The sequence below is a fragment of the Mesoplodon densirostris genome, chromosome 11, assembly GCF_025265405.1.
Source record: "Mesoplodon densirostris isolate mMesDen1 chromosome 11, mMesDen1 primary haplotype, whole genome shotgun sequence".
Classification (NCBI taxonomy): domain Eukaryota; kingdom Metazoa; phylum Chordata; class Mammalia; order Artiodactyla; family Ziphiidae; genus Mesoplodon; species Mesoplodon densirostris.
In genome coordinates, this window is record NC_082671.1 from 101,242,836 (window position 1) to 101,266,321 (window position 23,486).

The 23,486-nt window shown below is 37.9% G+C and overlaps 1 protein-coding gene across 7 annotated transcripts in view; it reads right to left on the bottom strand.

Moving 5' to 3' along the window:
* Positions 1-23,486, bottom strand: part of NAV3 (neuron navigator 3) — a 591,684-nt gene that overhangs the window by 295,200 nt on the left and 272,998 nt on the right. The gene's annotated exons all lie outside the window — the stretch shown is intronic.

The window sequence follows — 23,486 nt, forward strand, 5'->3', positions numbered from 1 at the left end:
TCACTAAAGATTCCAATTCTTCCTCTATCTTGTTGTCTTTGAAAATATTCTTTCTCCTATGTTCCCTTCAAACCAGCTCTTGGGTTCATTCTTTCCCCTTCCTTGAATGAATCACTTGGCCATTTGTACATATTTTCTGTGGTAGAGTGTAATAATGTTGTCCACTCTCCCCATAATGATATGGAGTCACTCTTTAACTTTGCATTGGGGTTGGGCATTTGACTTGCTTTGCCCAACATTACTTTAGCAAACATGACACAAGCAGAGCCTAGAAAAGCACTTGTGCAATAGACACTGCTGCTTGCTGCTCTTGGAACTCTGAGCTGCCATGTGAACAAGCTTGGACTATTCTGCTGGATAAGGAAAGAACATGTGGGATGAAGTCCCAGTCATCTCAGTTTTATCAGATAAGGCCACTGTGGGACAGCTTGACAAAAGCCACCCAACTCTCAAAAACAATCACTTAGCTGTCTGGCAGCTGACCACGAACATGAGTGACCCATGGAACACAGTTAAATTGCCTTGATGAGCCCAAGCCAATTTGTCGACTCACAAAGTTGTAAACTATATAAATAGTTGTTGTCTTAAGACATGGAGTTTGGGTTGGTTTTGCAGCAAAAGCTACCCGATACATCTTCCAATAACTCGAAATAGGTATGGACGTGCTAACAGAATCAGTAGCTAACAGCTCTGGACTAGCTGATGTAAAAGGTCCCCATAATATAGACTGTAATCATACTCAGCCAAATAGTTTCTATTTTTGGATCACTGGCTAACAGAATGTAGATGTCAGATGCAAGATAATAGAGTCCCTAAAAGAAAACAGCCTTGACCATGAAAAGTTGTCCAAAAGAAGGGTCACAAAGTGGTGCTTAATATATCTCATTTAAGAAGAGCTCTAGGGGTTTCTCTGGTGGCTCAGTGGTTGAGAGTCTGCCTGCCGATGCAAGGGACACGGGTTCGTGCCCCGGTCCAGGAAGATCCCACATGCCGCAGAGCGGCTGGGCCCGTGAGCCATGGCCACTGAGCCTGGGCGTCCGGAGCCTGTGCTCCGCAACGGGAAAGGTCACAACAGTGAGAGGCCCGCATACTGGGAAAAAAAAAAAAAAAAAAAGAAGAGCTCTAATAATTAAAGCAAGGGGAATCCCTAGGATCGTGAAAGAAGAGAAAAAATATCACAATTGACCATTCCATACTGAAAGACAGCATATTATTCTTTAGGTATAAGTTAATGCTTAATTTTGATTAGTTCAATCTGGACTTCACATAGTTTGCTAGCTCTTCGGCTAGAAAACAATGCTGCTGACAATGTGCAGGTAAGTGAAAGTTTTTCTAAATGCCATCCCATGCTTTCCACGTTTCAGAAGAGAAACTGCAGATTAAAAGGATCCATTTGGTCACTGCCTTTAGATGCAAAATCACAGTATGAGTCAGGGTCCGTACAGTCAGGAAAATAGAAATCACTCTAGAGAAGTAAGACTTTAAGAATCTAATCTGTGGCCACTGAACAGCCGTGAAGACAAATAAAGAATGTTTAATCCAGATTTTAGCAAGAGCAGGAAACCATGATCACCTCTACAGCAAGGGGGAAAAGAGGTGTGGTACTGCTGAATCCTAGAAGCTAGACTTCACTGATGGAAGCTACAACTGACGAGATATGAGACCACAGAAGAGAAGACACACTCACTGCATAAAATGCCAACCTACCATCCACAAGTGATCAAAGATTAAAATATACTGAACACAACAGAAAAAATATATTAGGTAGATTTTGTCCTTTAGACTTTTGTTGAAATGTTCAGTAAAATCTATGGAACACCTGCCTCCCTCCTCTTTCAACTAATGCCTAATAGCCTTTACTTCTAACACAATCTTCACACCATCTGTCCCTTTCCTGGTAGGATTAACCATTCCTTCCTCTTTGCTTTGGTACCTTTTAGTTGAAGGAAATGGACTCCCACAAGGTACAACCAGAAAGGAGCCTTAGTCTTTCCCTTCAAAACAGTTTTCTGGATTTATTTGTTATTCTTCCCAAAACGAAACATTGGACCGGTAGCACATATTTTCCAAAGATTTTCAAATAATAAATAGTCTTTTAGTTGCAGCATTAAATAAAAATTGCTGCAGTTTATGTATCATATAAGTCCTATCCAGCTTCAGGGCATTGTATGCACTGTTCCTTTGGCTCATAATGCTTTTCCATCAATAAGTCGTTCACTTAACCATTCATTTGTTCCCTTAACCATTTCATTCATGTCTCTGCTCAAATCACCATCTCAGAGAGGTCTTCCTTAAATTTCTTGATAAAATACTCTCTCGCCATTGCAATTCTGTCACTGCCTAACTCCATCTATTACTTTATTTTCTTCAAGTGCTTAGTGTCATCTGATACCCTAAAGATTTGTCTCCCAATTACCTCCACACCCTCATTAGAATTTAAGTTTCATGTCATCAAGCATGGTCTTGCTCACTGCTGTATCTCTAGTCACTTGGACTAGGTCTAGCCCATAGGAAGTGCTCAATAAATACTGACGGGATAAAATGAATGAATGAGGAATGCATGTGGCCACAGAGTACACAGAGCAAACATCTTACCAATTTTACAACTTCCTTGTCTTTATAGTTCTACTGGAGAAGACAATGATGCAGTCAACTTAATTATTTCTCAGAGATAAAGTGATTATCTTCAAAGATCAGAAAAATTTTACCCTCCTGGCCCTGATCAAATTTTGCAGATGTAAAATGGCAAAAATTACATAAAAAGATGCAAAGAATACACTGTTCAGTTGAATTACTTGATTCTGGCTGGAAGATCTTTTCTTTCTTTTAACATGAAGAGACCCAGTGGGAAATCCCTGGCTTGCATGTCTGTTTTTGTCAAACATTCAACAGTAACTGATAATCTCTACATCTGTTATTTATTTGACAGATCTCCAGAGGGCCATACAAGTGGAAATTTCAGAAAAGCCCTAAACAAACTCCACAGCTCTATGCAATGTCAGGAAGAATTTTTAGCCATTATATAAATGTTAGGTTTAATTTAATGTACACACAAATGGCTATTTACTGATGCATTCTTCTGCATAAAGCATGAAATGTGAAATTCTGTGATGTGTCCACTATGGTATTTTTAAAAAAATTAATTACATATTGAAATTAAGCCACTTGACTCTGGGAGGAGGCAAAAGTCAAAATTTGCAGCTGGTCAGGAAGTAAATCCAGGGTGGAGAAATTTCTGCAGAGCTCAGGAAGAGAGGAGGATTGTAAGGCATGAAGGAAGACATTTAGGTTTTGTTATGGTGTTTTCAAGATTCTGACAGCTGGAATCAAAAAGATGCAAGATATCTCTTAAACGTACACTGCATAACTAAACTAAATGAGCTTCAGAAATTAATAAGCTGCATTTGGCTTGGATTTTTAAAAGCCATTTAAATGACTTATACTGTAAAATAATACGCATGTGCAACACACGCATTAGGCATAAAATGGAAAAACACCAGATCCTGAAACAAAGACAAAGCACCTACACATTTCCTAACCTGGTAACGGGTTTAAGTTTATTGTTTTGAGTTTTAAGTGTCTGTTTTATGAATGAGAACAGATATCTGAAAATTGCTTTCTACAAACTATTCAACATTCATTTTAGTGCACAACAGACTAGGCAAGATCCCATGGATTTTCACTCCATATTTGTGCAAGGAAAATAAAAGCAAGATATACAGGTTATCCCATAGGGCACTAGCTAACCCTGTGAGGGAATTTAATCTGTACCTGTGACCATAATTTATTTTAATGGTATCCCCCAAACAAGAAGTTATCCTTCAAGTATGACTTTTAGATAAAAGCAAAATCATTTATCTTGCAATTTCATGACACAGAAACATCTGTAGCAAAACACTAGAGAGCACCCCTCACTAAGATATCAAAGTAGCTGCTAAACTCAGAGGCCAGCTGCAGTACACGCAGTAGAAATTTACCTCCCAAAACCTCCTTACACCTTCTCTCATGATTGACTGATTGGCTGCTTGATGAGTGAATAAACGACTGAAGCTTCTAATAGTGAATCAAAGGCATACTCTCTTCACATGCCAATAAGACCAATAAGCATTCATCTGCAGAAGAGATTGTTGGATGGTTCTCTCCTGAAGCAGCTTAAAAAGTTGGCATAGATACAAAATGTAAAAATTGTGGGACACATTAACCAGCTAAACATCTGCTGAAATTTTCATTCAATTAAAAGCAGAGCATCTTAAAACCTCGACTTGGCTTCCTTAAAATGTCATGGCTCAGAGGTAAAGAGGGACTTCTGCACTGGATATGATTAAGGCCCACAAAAAATTAAGAAAAAAAAACACTTAACATTCAATGAATCTGTATTATATTCTAGGCACAGTGCTAAAAAAAGCTGCCTGAGAAATCCAAGATCCACATCAGACTGAAAAAAGGATATGTACAACAGACAGAAAGAAGAGGCACAGAACTAAGAAAACACTTTAAAAATCATCTGTAAAAATATCTGAAGCCCAGCATAAAAATTGTGTAAACATTTTAATTAGTTATATTTAAAGATAGAACTTAAGTGAGAAAAGATAAAAACATGCAAATCCTATTTTGCTTCTAGCCTCTTAAAGCCTCATTCACAAACATATTCCTTGAATTCAGAATCTAATCTGCCAATAAACTACAACCTAAGTCAAATGATCCTAACTAAAAAAAATCAATTAAATAGAGTTAATACGGTACCTACAAAACTCTTAGAATAATGCCTAGAACATGGTTAAATACTAGATAAGTGTTCTGTGATGATCATCATAATCTTACTTCTTCTTATTCAAATACATTAATCTTCTAGTGGTTTACTGGATGGAGCACACGTTTCAGGGACTGTTGAGAGTTTTCTACCTGCAACCCAATCACCAATAGTGACTTGAGTGCCATTGGTCCTAGGCATGTTGTGGACTTTCCTCTGTTCCGTCCTTTAGTGTAGCTAAGTGGTTCTCCTCTGAGTATAAGAATTGCTGTGTACATAATATACAAAGTGAAAGTATATGTGTACGTATGACACGTACCATGTACACATGATATATTGGGGCCAATTAAACTACTTTAAGGATATTTTTTTCACTAGGCACATTTTTTTCATATCTTAAATGGACTTTGAAATTACATTAAACAAAAGAGTGATTCAAGTGTAACTTTGAAATTACATTAAACAAAAGAGTGATTCAAATGTTAACTGGTAACCTGGAAATGGAAAACATGATTGAGGGTCACCAAAATAACTGAAGATAATAGAAAATAACAATTAAAAAAATTATCTAGACACTTTATACTAAAGTCTTAAAGTACACATTGCTATTTCCTAAAGTTCTTGGGGAAAAAAGCATGTGTTTAGACCATGATAATCATTATCACCATCTTTTAAGAAACAGAGATTGATCCAATTTTTCAAAATGGGGGAAAATGTGTATTTGCAGATCACTAGCTTGATGCAGATTTATGGAAAAATTCTAGTGTGAATTACTAAGTAATTGATTTATGAGTATTTACATAGTAAAAGATGTTTCTAGCAATCAGACTATTTACTAGGAACAAATCAAATTAACACCATATCATTGTAATAGGGTTACTAGGCATTCCTTGGCTTGTAGACCCATCACTCTATTCTCTCTCCATGGTCACATGGTGCTTTCCCTATGTGTCTGTGTCCAAAGTTCCCTCTTCTCATAAGAACACTAGTCATTGGATTACAGCCCACCCTAACCCAGTATGATCCCAACCTAACTGGATTATATCAGCAAAGATCCCATTTCCAATTAAGGTACAGTAGGTTAGGGCTTCAACATACATTTTGGGGGGGGTCACAGTTCAATCCCCAATAGTACTTTATTCCAGGTAATTGACACTATGTTGCCTCAATTAATGGTTGCCATAAACTCTGTGGAGTAGGCATCACTCCCTCTTGACTGATGAAAAGAAAGCTCGTTAAGATTAATTTACTTTTTTGGAAGGACACAGCAAGTAAGAGGCTGAGTCTCATTTAAACGTGGAAGTGCCTGATTACAAAGCCTTTGTTTCTGAAACTGGGGTACGAACATACGAACATCCTGGAGATAATGAAATGTGTGATTGGTGGTATAAAAAGCTTTCTGATTAACATGCTCTATCTTTCATGGAAATTAACTTTACCTAATGATAAGTGAGTTAAAACATTAATTTTATTTTAAAATCAACACATTTTGTAATGGAATGTTAAATTCACATAGGGTATCATAAATAATTTTAGCTTCAAAACAAGCCTGGAGAACTGATTTCTGGCACACTCTTATAAGTAAATATTCATTCCATCAGTCTCTAGATATTTTTTTTTGAAATTAATTAAAAATAATTAGAGAAACATTGCCAGAATGATAGTTTTGCTTTGTTTTGTTTTTTGTTCTTTTTTGTTTTAATATATAGGCTGGATCATCATTTGCCAGGATGTTGCAGAAAGTCCTGGATAGGATTCCATTCTTTGAATCTAAATTGATAATAAACCAAAATATCTTTTTTCTCTTCTTATTAGTTAATGTTTTAACAAAAACAAAGACACAAGATTGAGTGAAAATCTTAAAACAATTCTGGTATGATAAATCAAGAGACATAAATTTTTCATGGCAAAGTTTCATGCTCTCACTAGTCAACAAGTTGGATAAGTTTTATGAAAATGCCAGATTCTAATCCCACTTCCTCAAGGAAACTCTAGAACATCTAAAGGTTAGTATAAATCCCATTTGTAACCTTCATTTATCATGAAGTCTTGAGGTACTTGATCAGTTATCTCATCAAGGTGGCTCTTCACTCTTTCTTCGGACACATGGGTATTAAGTTATTCAACAGCTAGTGTTTGGTTGAAATAACACAGTACTGCCCTAACGGATTCATTCATTCTTTCTTTCTTTCTCCCTCCTTCTCTCCCTCTCCTTCTCCATCTCCCTCTCCCCACCCCCTTTTCTCCCTTCCCTTCCCCTCCCTACCTTTCCCTTTCTTTATTTCTTTCATTTGGCATCTCTTTATTATGCCCATACTATCTTCTAGGCACTATGCTACAGGCTGATAGAAGTATAAAGAAGGTGGCCATTCAATTCTATCCCAAATACAGAAGTTTTGGGAGTTTTCCCCTCTGCTCTTCTGTTGTTTCTCTCTACTAATTAGTATCTATACTACCGCAGTATCTAGCTAGCTTGCTTGCACTCTCTCTCTCTCTCTCTCTCTCTCTCTCTCCCCAATCCCCGCCCCCCATGGCTTATTGCTTCCCATGTTTCTTTCATCCCTCAGCTTTCAAGCAAAATGGCATCAGAGACACACCATCAGCCTATTGGGTGCCCATTTTCTCTCTGAGCTCTAGGGGAACCTCGCGAATATAGATAATAGGGCATACTCTGTTAGAGCTTTTCAGTTCTATTCTTCCACAGAGGTCATCTGTTTGGGGTGCCCAGGACTTTCCCTGTCACCAATTTCGGGTGCAGAATGACTTGCTGGAACCACAGTTTCACAGAGATGAGGGTTTAATGCTTCTTGTGACCAGGTCCTAGCAAGTTGCTGAAGTTCAAAGCAAACATACTTAGACAAAGGCAAGAGAGAGTTTTTAGATTATGATACCCTTATTAGAAATCTGTTAAACTTAAGACTACTCCAATTCTATTAAACATTAGAATAGCTAAATATTATTCACCCTCTCTAATTGAACTCCTTCTGGGGCATAGTTTAAGAATGCCTTAATAGTAAAATAGTGCTATTCTGAAAAGAACTTTAAAATAAAAAAAGTAGGAACACTGTAAAGATGTCTCAAAAATGACAACAGTGAAAACAATTAAATGATAGCTTAAATATCATGAGGTATTTTAGTCCCTAAAGGTATCCACACCACCATGGCAAATGTAAACACCTTTTAAAAAATTTTTTTATTATTATTATTATTTTTTTTGGCCGTGCCGTACAGCATGTGGGATCTTAGTTCCCTGACCAAGGATCGAACCCACACCCCCTGCATTGGAAGCGTGGAGTCATAACCACTGGACCGCCAGGGAAGTCCCCTAAACACATTTTTCGATATTCAATTCTTTGTTTAAAGTAAATTGTTATACCTTTAAAAATGTACCTAGTAACTGTAGACTTTGACGTTAATCCAATCATTTCAATAGCATCTGATAGTTATAAAGATTGAAGAGATTATTCCACAATATATAAGCATTCATGAAAATTATCTGTATAAGAAAACCATAAAATAAATTTTCCATTTCCATTGAGTCATATTAGCTAATGGGTGACACGTTCAAAAGGCGACAACTTCATGCCAGTAGCTGATTTTAAGAGGCAAAACACTTGTGATCATTTGAAGAACTGCTTATGCTCCACTGAAGAAGTAGTTCTACTTAAAAGATACTAAACAGGTTGGTCTCTGCCTTTTCTTCTGTGACGACAATCACTAGCATGTAGTATCACAACCTCCTCATAACATTTTTTCTCTTTTTATAGACTTTGAGTTGGCATCTCTTGTGCTCCTCCCTCTTATCTGTGAATCAGCCTAGAACCCGGGGGGAATGCAGTCATTATCTGGCTGGAAACAGGCTTAAGTTGCACCACTGTTTTATCAAGATCAAAGGAGAAAAAGGTCCCCGAAAATTTCTCAACTATATATGTTCAGATACATTTACTGATTTGTATTTCCTGTTTTAAAGTTTATGTCATCTTTAATGATCAGATAGTTATAAAATCTTATACCTACAAATGTAATTCTGATAATAACAGTAGCCACGTTTTGAGCACCAGCTACAGGCTAGGTACTATATTAGGGGCTTTAAATCGAGAATCTAGTTTAATCCTCCCAGCAAAACTATAAGGCAAATAGTATTAGTCCTGTTTTAGAGATAAGGAAACTGAGGCTGAGACAAGTTAAGTAGCTTGAGCAGCGTCGAACATCAAACGGATGGGGGGGCTTCCCTGGTGGCGCAGTGGTTGAGAATCTGCCTGCCAATGCAGGAGACATGGGTTCGAGCCCTGGTCTGGGAGGATCCCACATGCCGCGGAGCGGCTGGGCCCGTGAGCCACAACTACTGAGCCTGCGCGTTTGGAGCCTGTGTTTCGCAACGGGAGGGGCCGCGACGGTGGGAGGCCCACGCACCTTGATGAGGAGTGGCCCCCCCGCTCGCCGCAGCTGGAGACGGCCCTCGCGCAGAAACGAAGACCCAATACAGCCAGAAATAAATAAATAAATAAATAAGTTTATGAAAAAAAAAAAACATCAAATGGATGGGTCATGATTTGAATCCAGTCTGCTATTTCCACAGCTATAGTCTATGTTCTTTTCCCTGAACTATGTATGGTTTGTTTTGACTTTCAGATTCTTTAAATACAAACTGTCCAAGCTATTTTTACAGGCAAGGATAAAGTGCTGTCATTATACAGAAGGAGCAATCTGATCTATAAATTATGCAAAGGAGAAAAAAAATCTGAGAGTGGTATGCTGAATGCTTCCCTGAAATACTGTAAATAGTAAAGCAATGGAAAAATCCAACTATTAATCAAGGTCTTTTAACTATATCTAAGCCACTAATCAAAGCAAAGTATGAATTTTTATGATGAATATTATTTTCAGAAAAAATAGTAGAAAGTCTAAACATTATTATAAAATGGAATTCATATGATCACCAAAAACTGTTTAGACACCAGAAGCTAGAGATTAACAAGGATATATTCTTTTTAAACTGCGTTTTCTCCCTTTTAAAAATATTTGTATCATTGTTTCTTTTTCTTCTAACAAGTACATTTGTGTACATTTTGCTGAGTGAGTGATGCCCATTTGGAAACTATCTTACAGTTCTAAAATAAATAAATAAAAGACTTCCAAACTTTCCAGTGAAGCATAATATATTTAGCCCATACGAAGTCATAAACAATATGTCAGCTCCAATACTTTCTAGAAGCATATGTTGTTGGTTTTATACCATATTTACAATATGGTGATTTTAATATTTATGTATGTTTTCCAATATGTGATTAGTAGTCTATGTGGAAATAAGCAATTCTGAATACAAGTTATTTGGAATAGCCTGCTGACAAATAAATATATAATTTGTGATTGCTACTTACAACCAAGGCCTCATTATGTTTTAAAATAATGAATAAAATATAACAAAACAAGCTAAAAACCACTGCTAACCATAATTCTATAGTTTCTATGTGGGAGTGGTTTACTTCTAGCTTTTTCCAGAATATTATGGAAGAAAATATGAGAGGGTCACTGTGTTTAGTACACAGGCCAGAAACTATTCAGCCACTCACACAGTGAAAGGAAAGTTCATATAATCCACACCTACTTACAAGTATGTGGCACACAGGTAATGTCATTCAGATATGAAATATTGCTGTCAGTTAATGTTTACTGAGCTTGTTCACTTGCTCAGCATCATGCCTATGTCCAATATACTGGATATATTAGCTGCCTCTTAGGTGTTTACAGTCTTAAGAGATGGTGCTGAAGTCTTAGCTTTCTTAACTGAAAAATCAGGTGTAATCATACCTATTATATAGAGTTGCTGTGAGGACTCACATGTGTGTGTGGGGGTGTATGTGTATATGTGTATATATATATATATATACACACACACACACACACACACACACGTTTCCCTATCTCTATGTATATATAAAACAAATGAATACCACATATAAGTGTAAGAGAGAGATAACCAGTGACTTGCGTTACTATTCGTCACAAAGCCAGAATCAGGAGAAGTCTGGAGCATGTGAGGAAAGCTGCATAGAAGAGACGGGACTGAGCAAACTCTTACGAGATGAAAGACCTACCAACAGCCCTCATCTGGGGGCTACTAGAAACCACACCAACCAAAGCTCAGCCTGTAGAAAGACAGGGGGGAATGGCTTTCCACAGAAATGAATAAAACTCTCAAAGACTCAGCCTGGGAAGAATTACATGCTATCTGAAGGAACGCTCATCTCTCCTGAACTCAGGCTTCTGTGCATTCTGTTCCTTCTGACTGGAAGGCCCTTTTTTGCCTTTCGATACATTCTTTGAGTCATGTCTTCTCAGGGAAGATTTTCATGTCTACTGAGCCCATCTTCTCTACCCCTCCCTCTCCTCTCCTCTCTAATCAGTTATCTTGATTGTTACTCATCCACCAAAGAATCTAAAATCTGAATTCAAATCTAAAGTTCTCTGTCCAGCTTTCTGGATCCTTTGCAATCTGATTTTCAGTCACCCTCTTCTCTTATATCATGGAGCGGTAGAGAAAGCATGGACACTAGAGTTTATTGGCATGTCTACAGATAAGCTATCAAAGGGATCCTGGAAACAGGATGCCTAATCTGGGGGACACCCCTCCCTCCCATCCTCTCCCCTTAATGTCTTTCTTCCTTCTTTCATGAGGGTCAATTGACTTTCTCAGCTCTGCAGGTCCATGGCAAATACAGGTTTAATGTTTTTGAACTAATGAATCCAGTGTCTAAAGCTAACTGACTTACACTCATGGTCTACAATTTCCAGGGAGAAGAAACAGAATTGGCATAGCTTGGATCAAAAATCCACCCTTTATCTAAACAGAAGTGACCAGAGGAAGCAATGTCCAAAGGCACGCTGCCTACTTAGTAGATTGTGGAAAAAGTACTCAGTGAAGTGAAGGAAGCTCCAGGTACCCATGACCTGTCTACTTCAGTATTCAATACCAATCCAAAATGTTCTAGTTAGCTCAGGAAGTTTCTACTGTGATCAACACACAAAAGTTAATTACTGTGGTAATTTTTGTGCTAATATTTTTTGGTGTCTGGTCAGCCACAGTTAATATAGCTTTTATTAAACAATAAAATAATTACTATTGTTATAAAAGATAAACATATTATTTCTATACTGAGTTATATTATTATTAATTCAAAAAGCTTCCAAGAATGAGAAATGCATTAACTTTGGAGATAAAATCCAGTGGGATGTAAATACATAATTGAAAACTGAAAACATAAATGTAAACTGAAAATATAAACTTAATATATTTGAAAGTAAATGTGAAAAAGGAAAAAGAATACACACAGTTATGGCACCAAACTTCTATAACCTTGGACAAATCAATCAAGTTCTCTAGGCCCTTGCCAACCTATAATTTGACAGATGCAATTTGTAGGTCTCCCTACTTTAAAAACTATGACGCTTTCCCCCCATACACATATAATATTTGAGATAATGATATAAAATCTAGAGAATTTCTTTCAAACAAAATGACTTACTGATGATATAAAGAAATAAGTGCATGGCAAAGAAAACCCTTTTTCCCACTGGCATACAACCAGTAATGAATGCAAGTAGATATATTTGCTTTTTCCCCCAAAGTAATTTTTATAGCTTATAATATATCAATCCATTCTGAACCTGAATATTGAGATCTCAGTTGGTATTAAAAATCACCAAATCCCTGAAGACATAGATAACATTTCGCTATGCCAAAAGGTGAGTTTTTAATGAAATAATTTCAGATATATTCAAAGGCATTTACAGACCAGGGGGATAGCATATTGACTTTGCTATCACTGTAGCAGTTAGTATGAGAATAACTTTTCATTCCTTGATTTATGCATTGGCACCATTTATCCATACTTATTTCAGATCTCTTTCTTAGTATTTTTTTTTTAAATAAAGTACCTGATCAAATGAAAGCAACCATATGGCACGACCAGCACAGCAGGAAAACAAAACACCAACACTTGTGCAGATAAAGCATAGAAGGAAAATTAGAATAGATAGACGTATAATGAAATAATCATGAAAGCAACTTTTGGTCCTAAACCCAAAATAAGTTAGAATAGAATTCAGAGAACCTGGCAGTAGTTCTAAAGTAAATTTAATAAGCAGTGCTGTGCCTTTCTATTCCCTGTTGGCTTGGTTTTCAAGACCACTACCTTTTGGGATAATCTTTAGTGCATGTTTCACAAGCCCAGTATTACAGGGGCTGTCTACACACGTAAAAACAACACAATGGTTCATTCAATCAAATGGCTGGGCACCAGCCAAACTACTGGTTCAGTGGGACTGACCGCTTCATAGAGTGGGCATGATCTTCCCAGAAACCAATTTCAGGTACATCCTAATTAAAGATAATTAAGTAAGGGAGATAATTCAGAGAAATTCCACCACCAATAAAACATCTAGTCAAAGTGTCGGGAGACGATTTTTGAAAACAACATATAACAACTAAAATGTAATGCCAGAAATAAAAAATAAGAATATAAATCACTTGTTTCAGAGAGAGAAATAAGAGTAAAGATAATTACAATGAAATCATTTACTATAGGACCATCTCTTCTTCCACAAGCACCCTACCTACAATCATATGGTAGCCAACTATTGCTAAATCCAGAGGGCACTTGTACGTGCCACTCAGAAAGACACCACTGGATAATTTCAGAGCTGCATACCCAAGCAAACCCAGAGACCCCAAACAGAAAGGAAAGAAGAGAATCTTCCGCTTTAAAGAGCCAGGGTAGCTCAGCTGAGACTAGTAGAAAGGGTAGCAACAGCTCAGTCTGAATATGAAGCAGAGAAGAAGGATAGAGCTACGGGGAAGACTGATGGGTGATTCAGAGAACCAGAGAAGGAAGGATCTCTGGCAAGAATAGCCCAGATCTGGGGAGCTGTACAGAGTGAGCAATCTCCAGGTGAGCTTTGTTTTCCACATTCAGCTCGGGTGGACGTTATAACTGCTGACGTGACCTGCGTTAAATTCCCTTCATGTTCAGAATCTGTGCCTTCTCTTGCCCTCAAGAGGACAGTGCTGTGAGAGCAGAGTTAAGGACAGCATAGTGAAAAAGATCAAATAAATCAAACAATAAAATGGCAAAGTTCTCCCTCTATAAAGAAGCAAAGAGGCAGGTACCAGGTCCAACCTGCATGGAAGCTTTAATGTGATTCTAACGTAGAAGAAATTCGAGAACAAAGCTGTCTATTTTTTTTTTTTTTTTTTTTTCATTTTGCGGTATGCGGGCCTCTCACTGTTGTGGCCTCCCCCGTCGCGGAGCACAGGCTCCGGATGCGCAGGCTCCGGACGCGCAGGCTCAGCGGCCATGGCTCACGGGCCCAGCCGCTCCGCGGCATATGGGATCCTCCCAGACCGGGGCATGAACCCGTATCCCCTGCATCGGCAGGCGGACTCTCAACCACTTGCGCCACCAGGGAGGCCCAAAGCTGTCTATTTTTAATAGACAATATTCAATATGCTAAATAGACTTCGAGAACAAGAAGTCTATTTAGCATATTTGGAGGTGAAAGGAACAAAAGGGTCAAGATTTCAAGAAGGTAGCCATTTCAAGAAGGTAGCCAAAGAAAAGAAGGACAGTTAATACATGACAAAGAAAACATGACAACAAACAGAAGAAAAAGAGATATAAGGAAGAGAAATTAAGTTGACTGTATTACGGGACTTTTGTAGCTAGTGGATGAACAGTTTATTTTGAAAAAGATATACAAACTTTAAAAATTTGAACCATAAAATATGCTTCATTTTATGATCTAGATATCATTAAAATTTTAGATTTTGCACCCTTCCCTGCTTCAAAATTCACACTTACATCTTCAGAAACGATCAGTTTGTACCTGTCTCCTCAAGAAGCCTTGGACAGATCAACCTGCATCCTCTAGCATCTAATCCTCATAAAACTCTGTCGATTGCATTTTATGACCCATCTTCCATTCTCCTGTACACTGCCTTTTTCAAGGTCAATAATGACTTCCAAGTGTTAAATTCATGGGTCATTTTTTCATTCTGATACACTTGACATATCAGCAGCTTTTGATGTAGTTGATCATTCTCTCCTCCTTGAGCCCTTTCCTCACATGGCTTCCAGGGCACCACATTCTCTAGGTTTTCTTCCTGCCTCCCTGACTGCTCCTTCTTGGTCTCCACATGTTTGTTGGTTTTTTTCCTGCATCTCCCTGACCCTTCAACACTGATGGTTCTCCAGTATCAGTAGTCAAACCTCTTCTCTTCTCAATTTACACTTTCTTCTTTGGAGAATCCATCAAGTTTCATGACTTTAAATACTACCTGTACATTACTGACTCCAAAATTATTAACTATAATTATCATCTCTAGGGAGATGATATATTCATCTATATTCCAGATTCACAGATCCACCTTCCAACCCACTGTCTCTACTTGGATATCCAGAAAGCATCTTGTGATGGTTAATTTTATGTGCCAACCTGACATGGCCACAGGATGCCCAGATATCTGGTAAAACATTATTTCTGGGTGTGTCTGAGGGTGTTTCCAAAGAGATTAGCATTTGAATTGGTGCACTGAGTACACCAGATGGCCCTCCCCAAAATGGGGGGTGGGGGGTGGGAAGCAGGGCTGGCATGATCCAATCCACTGAGGGCCTGAATAGAACCAAAAGGCAGAGGAAGGCTGATCTGCTCCCGGCCTGACTGAATAAGCTGGGACGTCAGTCCTCTGCTCTTAGCACTCCTGGCTCTCAGGTCTTCGGACCTGGACTGGAATCTACCCCATTGGCTCTCTGGCTCTCAGGCCTTTGAACTACACCACCAGATTTCCTGGGTCTCCAGCTTTCAGAGAGCAGATAATGGGATTTCTCAGCCTCCATACTATTGCAAGCCAATACCTTTTAATAAATAATAAAATTCTATAAGCAATCTCATCACATATTATATATGTGATAAAAATATAATGTATATAAAATACTCTATTGGGGCTTCCCTGGTGGCTCAGTGGTTGAGAGTCCGCCTGCCGATGCAGGGGACACGGGTTCGTGCCCCGGTCCGGGAAGATCCCACATGCCGCGGAGCGGCTGGGCCCGTGAGCCATGGCCGCTGAGCCTGCGCGTCCGGAGCCTGTGCTCCGCAACGGGAGAGGCCACAACAGTGAGAGGACCACGTATCACACACACAAAAAAACAAAAACAAAAACAAAAAAAACTCTATTTCTCTGGAGAATCCTAATACACATCTCAAACCCAACATTTCCAAAATTGAGCCGCTGATCCCTACCTTACCGAAACTGGCTCCTCCTGCATTCTCCCCCATCTCGTGTCCCATCTCATTTTATCCTTCCAACTGGTCATTCTAAAACCCTGGTGTCATCCTTGACTCCCCTCTTCCTTTTATATCCTGTGTACCATTTGTTAGCAAATTCTGATAACTTTACCTTTGTAATAGTTAACTATGTATTGAACAGGATGAAAACTTATATTCATTCAGTTTGACTAGTTTGATGATAATTGAAATGAGATGAAATGCAAATGGATTATAAGGATATTTCTGTATATGCTTGCCAGAGAATATGTGATATAACATGATTCCAAAGAAGTACCAAAGGCCAGAAATTCAGCGTTGGTTCAAGTGTGTGTGATCTTAGTCACTTAGCTAATTTCCATAATCATCATATTCTCTTCTATGAAATGGGAATATAGGGACACCTAACCTGTAATGGTTATTATAAGAAACAAATGGAGTATAGATTTCAAAAGCAACGAAAAGCCAAATAAGAATAGGTACTTATAACGGAAATTATTGATGTCCCAGTATTAGGTCAGCTGAGATGTGGACCACTTGGACACAGAGCTATAAAGAAACAGGGTTGTGAGATTGGACGTTGAGCTCAGTGAGTGTAGGATCCATAATAAAATATGTACATAGATTTTCTCTCTTGAGACCTCATTGGAATTGTACAATTCCCACAGCACTTTGAACACCATGAATACCAAAGAACACAGACGTATTATATAAACATACACCCTACACACCTGCCAACCAGCCCCCGGAACAAAAAATATGCCCATATAAAAGAAAAACAGGACAAAATAGGAGCTTAGAATGGGCTGATGGAGACTACCAGTACAGTTCATGATGAAAGAAAGCAGAAGCAAGAACCACAGAAGCCAGAGCAGTACTAGGCCCAGGGCAGCCTACAGGCTTCCCATTCAAATTGCTGTGACAAAGGAACTGGAAGTTGACGTCCACAGAGGTGTACCCAAGGCCCAGCTAGGGAAAGACCACTTTGTTTCTGAGTAAAATAAATATGAGAGAGTAGATATGAGGCAAACTGGCAAGAAAGGGCAACAAAGAATGAGGTCAGAGCTCCAGGATGACATGGAGAATGCCAGTAAATACTCGAATGGCCTATCCAGTTAAAGAATGATGTGGTGTGACAACAGGTAGTAGTCATTTACTGCAACACCCTGCAACGGTTTCACAAGATTTACTTCCATGCAAGTTAAGATGAGCTGTTCTCTAGGAGAGACCAAGAATCAATGGAAATGGTCAGCGGGCATAGAAAAAGCACCAGAAGAACTAAAAGGAAAGGGCCCAAAATTCAAAGTCACAACTTTTAGAGAAAAGTCAATTTTTTTCTTTTTGATGCTTCCTAGGCCAGAGCTTGTCAAATGCTTCTGAGCCTACAAATCACTTGGGACTTATTTAAATGAAGATTCCTCCTCAGGAGATCTAGAGCAGAGCCTGAGATTTTGCATTTTTAACAAGCTCACAAGCGACAGGTTATGCTTCTACCACTGGTCCACACTTTAGCCAGTGAGGTACTGGTGTGTAAGCAACTGGAAAGCCTGACGTGGGTCTTCTGTGGCTGGTCATTGGCCTCCTGCAGCCCAAGACCTACAGCTTTGCTCTGTTGGGCCCACACAATTTAAAGTCTACAATGAGAAAGCACGAGACTATATGTAAAGATTGGGTTTCCTGGTTCTCTTAGAATCTTAAGACAGCTGGCATCACTGCACCTGTCAACCATCAGTTGACACTGGAGGGGAGGGAAAGTTACCCCTTCAGAGGAGGCATGTCCCATCCAATTGCCAACAGCCTCCTTCACTACCAAGTACATCCCTGACAGAGGCAGAGACCATTTTTCTATTCATCATGCAATTTTTATGTTGATTTTGTTTAGAAGAGAGACATTTTTCCACCCCCATGTCTGTCAAAACTGAGGAAACAAATGTAAACCTAGTTGTATCACATTGTATACTTTTTCCATATCAATCATTTATATTATCTGCCAATCCCCTTCACATTGTTGACTTTGAAATACATGGTTGTATTCATCTATCTACTTCCAGTACCTAAGACAGAGCCTGGCAAACAGCAATATGAAATGACCTGCTAATAGAAAACAGAGACTTGGAATCAACAGCCTTCTTTTGGAACCCTTTAGCAGTACCCTGTTTTGTTACATTAGTATTTCCACTGGTTTTGATGTGCAGGCAGATCCATGAGCTATACTCACATCTGCCTACAGTGAATCTATAGATTTACAGTCAATCTTTTAGATGAAGTTTGTGGCCTGACAAACTAGAGAATAGGGCTATAGCTATCCTGAAAAAGATCTTACTCACTGTTATCAGACATGATGATAAAATTAAACGCACAACTTTACTATAAATTGCTTACTTCATTAATTTTCTAACATTAGCACCACTTTCTCAGTTTTGTGACAGATTTCCATTGTCCTAAGAATAGCATTAAAAGACTCTTTTTTTTTTAAACTGGAAATTGAGATCAAAAGACAAACTAAATGACCAAAAAAGTTCAGAATAAAATCAAATCCCACTTTCAGTGGTTATAAATCATAACGTATACACTTTTATATGAGCTCTTTGCAAAAGAGTGGGAAACATAACTCCCCTTATCAGATCTGTGTATTTTGTTTAAAAAAGAACATTTGTGTAAATGTTTCCAGACAGAATTTTTTTAAATGTGTGTGTGTGCGTATATATATATATATATATATATAAAATGTTGGTATAGGGTGGAGTGGCGTATGGAAGGAAGGCAGATCTGAACCAGAACCATGATGCCTACTTAAAGCAGACGCTTTAAAATATTTTTTTTTTACAAACGAAAACATAAAACTTAATACATTTTATACAAAGCTCTGGAGTAACATTTTGCACTGAGAACCGCTGAGAACATTAACAACATAAAGTCAAAGCCAAATAATAGAAAGGCAGGTTCTAATCAAAATACTTATCTTGTATTTGGAGAGTATAAGTTTTATATTCAGGAGCACGTCCAAAACTCAAAAACTGTTCCCTTTACTGTTTATCATGAAAGCACTGACCAGAAAGTTTTGAACATTATACCATCCACAGTCTGTGATTCCCTTTTTACCTCCTTCCCACAAAATGCACGTGTACACGCACGCGTGCGTGTGCGCACACACACGCACGCACACGCATGCACACACACACTTCCCTTTTTAAAATGTGTTTTTAAAATCACGTCAGTCCCAGACAAACCAGCAAGTCTCTGCTGACTTCTCACTCTTTGTTTCTATTACTCTGTTCGTATTTCATATCCCTAATTCCTTTCATCGTACCCCATCACAAGGGTCCCAGCCATGCAGGGCAGTCATTGGAGGAATCCAGGAAAATAACATATTTTTCAAGAAACATTGCTGTACTTTTCTTATCCCTCTTTCTTTGGTCAGACTCCATCATCTCACATCTCTTTCAAATGTGCCCTAATTTGCTAATATTTTAATGAGTTACTCCTGTACAGGTGAGGCATTTGGTGTCAAAAAAATAAGAATGTGTGAGAAATATCTGTGAGAGCAGAGGTAGGCAGTCAACTGGATCAAGCCCTCCAAAGGTGCTTTGTTTCGCAAACACAGTGTCTTAAAAAGATTTTAGCGAGTTTTTAAAACTCAGATTATTTCAGATTTCTGGCTTCTTTTGAGAAATGGGAAGCTCTAGCAGCACTAGATCCCCATTCTTGCCCGTCACGAATGACCACTTTTCAGTCAACCAATCCTCTTCATCGTTCCCTGTAGTTTCATATCATCAGCCCTTTTCACATATTTACTCTTCTTGTCTGGTCCCCAGACACATTTCTTTGACGTTACAATTCCCATACTAGGTATTGGCTAATCCTTTCTAATTCTGCTAGCTACAGTTGGTAGGGATGGTTAAAATCATGCAAGGCCAAGGATTTGGTTTTTTTCCTAATAATCAATCCTGTTCCACTTTCTGTAGATTATTGTTTTACAAACCCAAATTACTGAAATTTTTATATTAACATGAAATACCACTTCGAGCAAGATTTAAAGATCTATAACAGATGTATCTTTTCTCTAACTTTTATCTTGGCTTATAAACTACTTTGAATCTTATTTTAGAAATAGAACCTTCCTAGGCTACGTTCATAATTGTCATGCTGAGAGGGCAGTGACAACAGCACAGTGTTAGTCAACTGGAAACATATCTAGGAAAGCGCTGGGCAAATTTCCAAAGCCAACAAACCAAAGTCCAACTGCTATAGTTTCAGGAAGTCAGGAGGTGAGGGGGGAACTGAAGTTCTGGGACCCATGAGATCAAGTCACGCATTTGAAAGGGGACAGGTAAGTGCCAAGGGTTAGAGAAAGGCAACAGATGGGCAAAAACAAGTTGCCTTTGACATCCTTGGTGTTTTCTGCAGAAAAAAGGTAGCTGTTTGTCTACTCTTTAGAATAGGTTAGTGTAACTAGATGTCAATGAGGAGAGCAATATTATAATGACAGTTGAAGGTTTCATTCAACAGCTAAAAGGAAGTTCTTTGCGCATCCTGAAGACGCTTCTCCAGCTCTGACAAACTCACTCTGCTTTAAACACCACTGCAAAAACTCTGATTTAAGTTGCTGAAGTCACTATTCCAAGGCCTTACTGGAGCAAGGTATCATTCTCGCCTCCTAACTCTACGATCCTGGCCCCCTGATTTTGTCTCTGAGCAAGGCTCATCCTTTAAAAGTCAGATTAAGCTTTTGCCCACACAATTTCAGATTTTCAACCCCCCCTTCACTTTTTCTTAGATTGGGTATCTGATTTTTCTTACATTAATAGTCTTTATTTTTATCAATTCACTTATAATAAGATGCTTCGTTTATTAATATGTGCATGATCATGCCAATAGAAGTACTCTATGCAGTTCAACTCTAATATGAATACATTGGCATTATGGACTTCTCCTAGATCTTTCCTTTTTTCTTATTTTCAAGCAAGCTTATGGAAGCAGCCTAAATGTTCATCAACAGATGAATGGATAAAGAAGATGTGGCATACACACACACATACACACACACACACGCACACACACACACATATACAATGGAATATTACTCAGCCGTAAAAAGAATGAAATAATGCCATTTGAAGCAACATGGATGGACCTAGAGATGATCATACTAAGTGAAATAAGACAAATACCATATGATATCACCTACACATGAAATCTAAAAAAAAATGATATAAATGAATTTATTTATGAAACAGAAATAGACCCACAGACACAGAAAGCAAACTGATGGTTACCAAAGAGGAAAGGAGCAGTAGGGATAAATGAAAAGTTTGGTATTAACTTATACACACTACTATATATAAAATAGATAACCAAAAAGGACCTACTGTATAGCACAGGGAACTCTACTCAATATTTTGAAATAACTTATAAGGGAAAATAATCTGAAAAAGAATATATATATATATATATATATATATATATATATATATATAACTGAATCACTGTGCTGTACAAGAGAAACTAACACAACATTGTCCATCAACTATAAGTCAATAAAAATAAATATGTAAATAAATAAGTAAGAACAATTTAAACAAACAATCTTAATTACTCTTCTGAGTTTTATGCTTGAGGAAAAAGCTTATGTTGAGCAGCGGAGAAAGTCTGACTTAACAGTAAACTCCTAAGAAAATGTTTAATTTGGTAGAAGGGGACCTCCATAAACTTTGACATTAGAAGATTTGCAGCATGACGTAAGTTGTAGTTTGTTATTCAGCTCATTCCTGAGGTTCTTAAAGATAACAAATTTCTTTCCTTAGTTCCTTTATGTTCCTTTGAATCCTATATTTATAAAGACATTTTCCACACCATGTAAGAAAAATGCTATAGTTAGATATAAAGTTCTTATAACTCTGTCAGTATTTCTAAGCACTGATCAGAAGACTAACATCCCCTGAGATATTAATATTTGTTACTCAATGGCACTGAATGATTAACATGAAACTCATCACTTATGATATTGCTTCCTTACTTACATAACTAATATCAAAGTTAGTTACCTACCAACTATTCATTACCCTGCTCGCCCTTCCTTTATAATAGCTACATATATTTATTCCTTTGTATCAGGTACTGTATCAGCACTTCATTCCTATTTTCTCATTATTTGCATTTTGAAATAAAGAAAATGAGGCTTATCAGGTTTAAATAATTTTCTCAAAATCATACAGTGGATAAATGGTAAAGCTGAAATTAAAACAAGAGACTCTGATTCAATTGCTTGCCTCCTTTATGAACTTAGGGAAACCTTTGGTGATCCTCTGACGTATAAAGAAATAATTTTCCACCAGCAAGAAGATATACGCGGCATTCATCAACTCACCTTTGCATTAAATGCTTCTCAGTGATTACAGGCTATGACATAGGCTTACAACTTTAGTATCTTTATTGTATTGATATATAAAATATGTCACATTTTGATAATTTATTAAGCAATTAATTTATGAGACCATTTTTGCCCTCTAATGTTAGTTTGAATTATTCCCCTCTATTATTGTATCTTGTTACTATAGTAATCTAACAAAAAAGTATAATTATAAAAGTGTTCCATGGTCAAATACACCTGAGAAATGTTGGTGTAGGTCAATGTCTCTAAACCCATGAAAGTGGCAGAGTGGATGACTAGCCTCCCAGAGGCTTCTGCTAGATTAGTAGATGAGGAAGTACACCTGCAAGGCTGTTGGTCACAGAGCAGCAAAGGGGAGAAATTGATGGAATCAATGACACCTTTCCTGTGAAGGAAAATAAATGGACAAGGGAACAGTGGCACTTAGGATGAATGTCTTGTCTCTGGAAGGCAGCATAGTGTTAAACAAGCCTATTAGACTGAAAAGCAGGGTCCAATGCCATTTCTATGGCTGCTGGCTTTTGGAGTTGTGCATAAGTCCTTCAACTCCAATTGTTTCAATGAACAAGTGTTTGTTAAATTGCTAGCTGTTTGTGATATACATGATAAAGTGCATTATATTAAGTGCATTATATCACTGAACTTAGGTTGTTCCTGTTTCAAAAAATGTAAAGGGCCAAAAATAATAGGACTAGAAATTTGTTAAAGAGTTCTTGAAAAAAAATATAGGCATACCTCATTTTATTGTGCTTTGTTTTATGGCGCTTCGCAGATATTGCAATTTTTACAATATGAAGGTTTCTGGCAACCCTGTGTTAAGGAAGCCAATTGGTGCCATTTTTCCAGTAGCATTTGCTCACTTTGTGTCTCTGTGTCACATTTTGGTAATTTTCAAACGTTTTTGCTATTATTATATCTGTTACAGTGATCTATGATCAGTGATCTCTGATGTTATGATTGCAAAAAGATTATGACTCAATGAAAGCTCAGATGATGGTTAGAATTTTTTAGCAAAAAAGTATT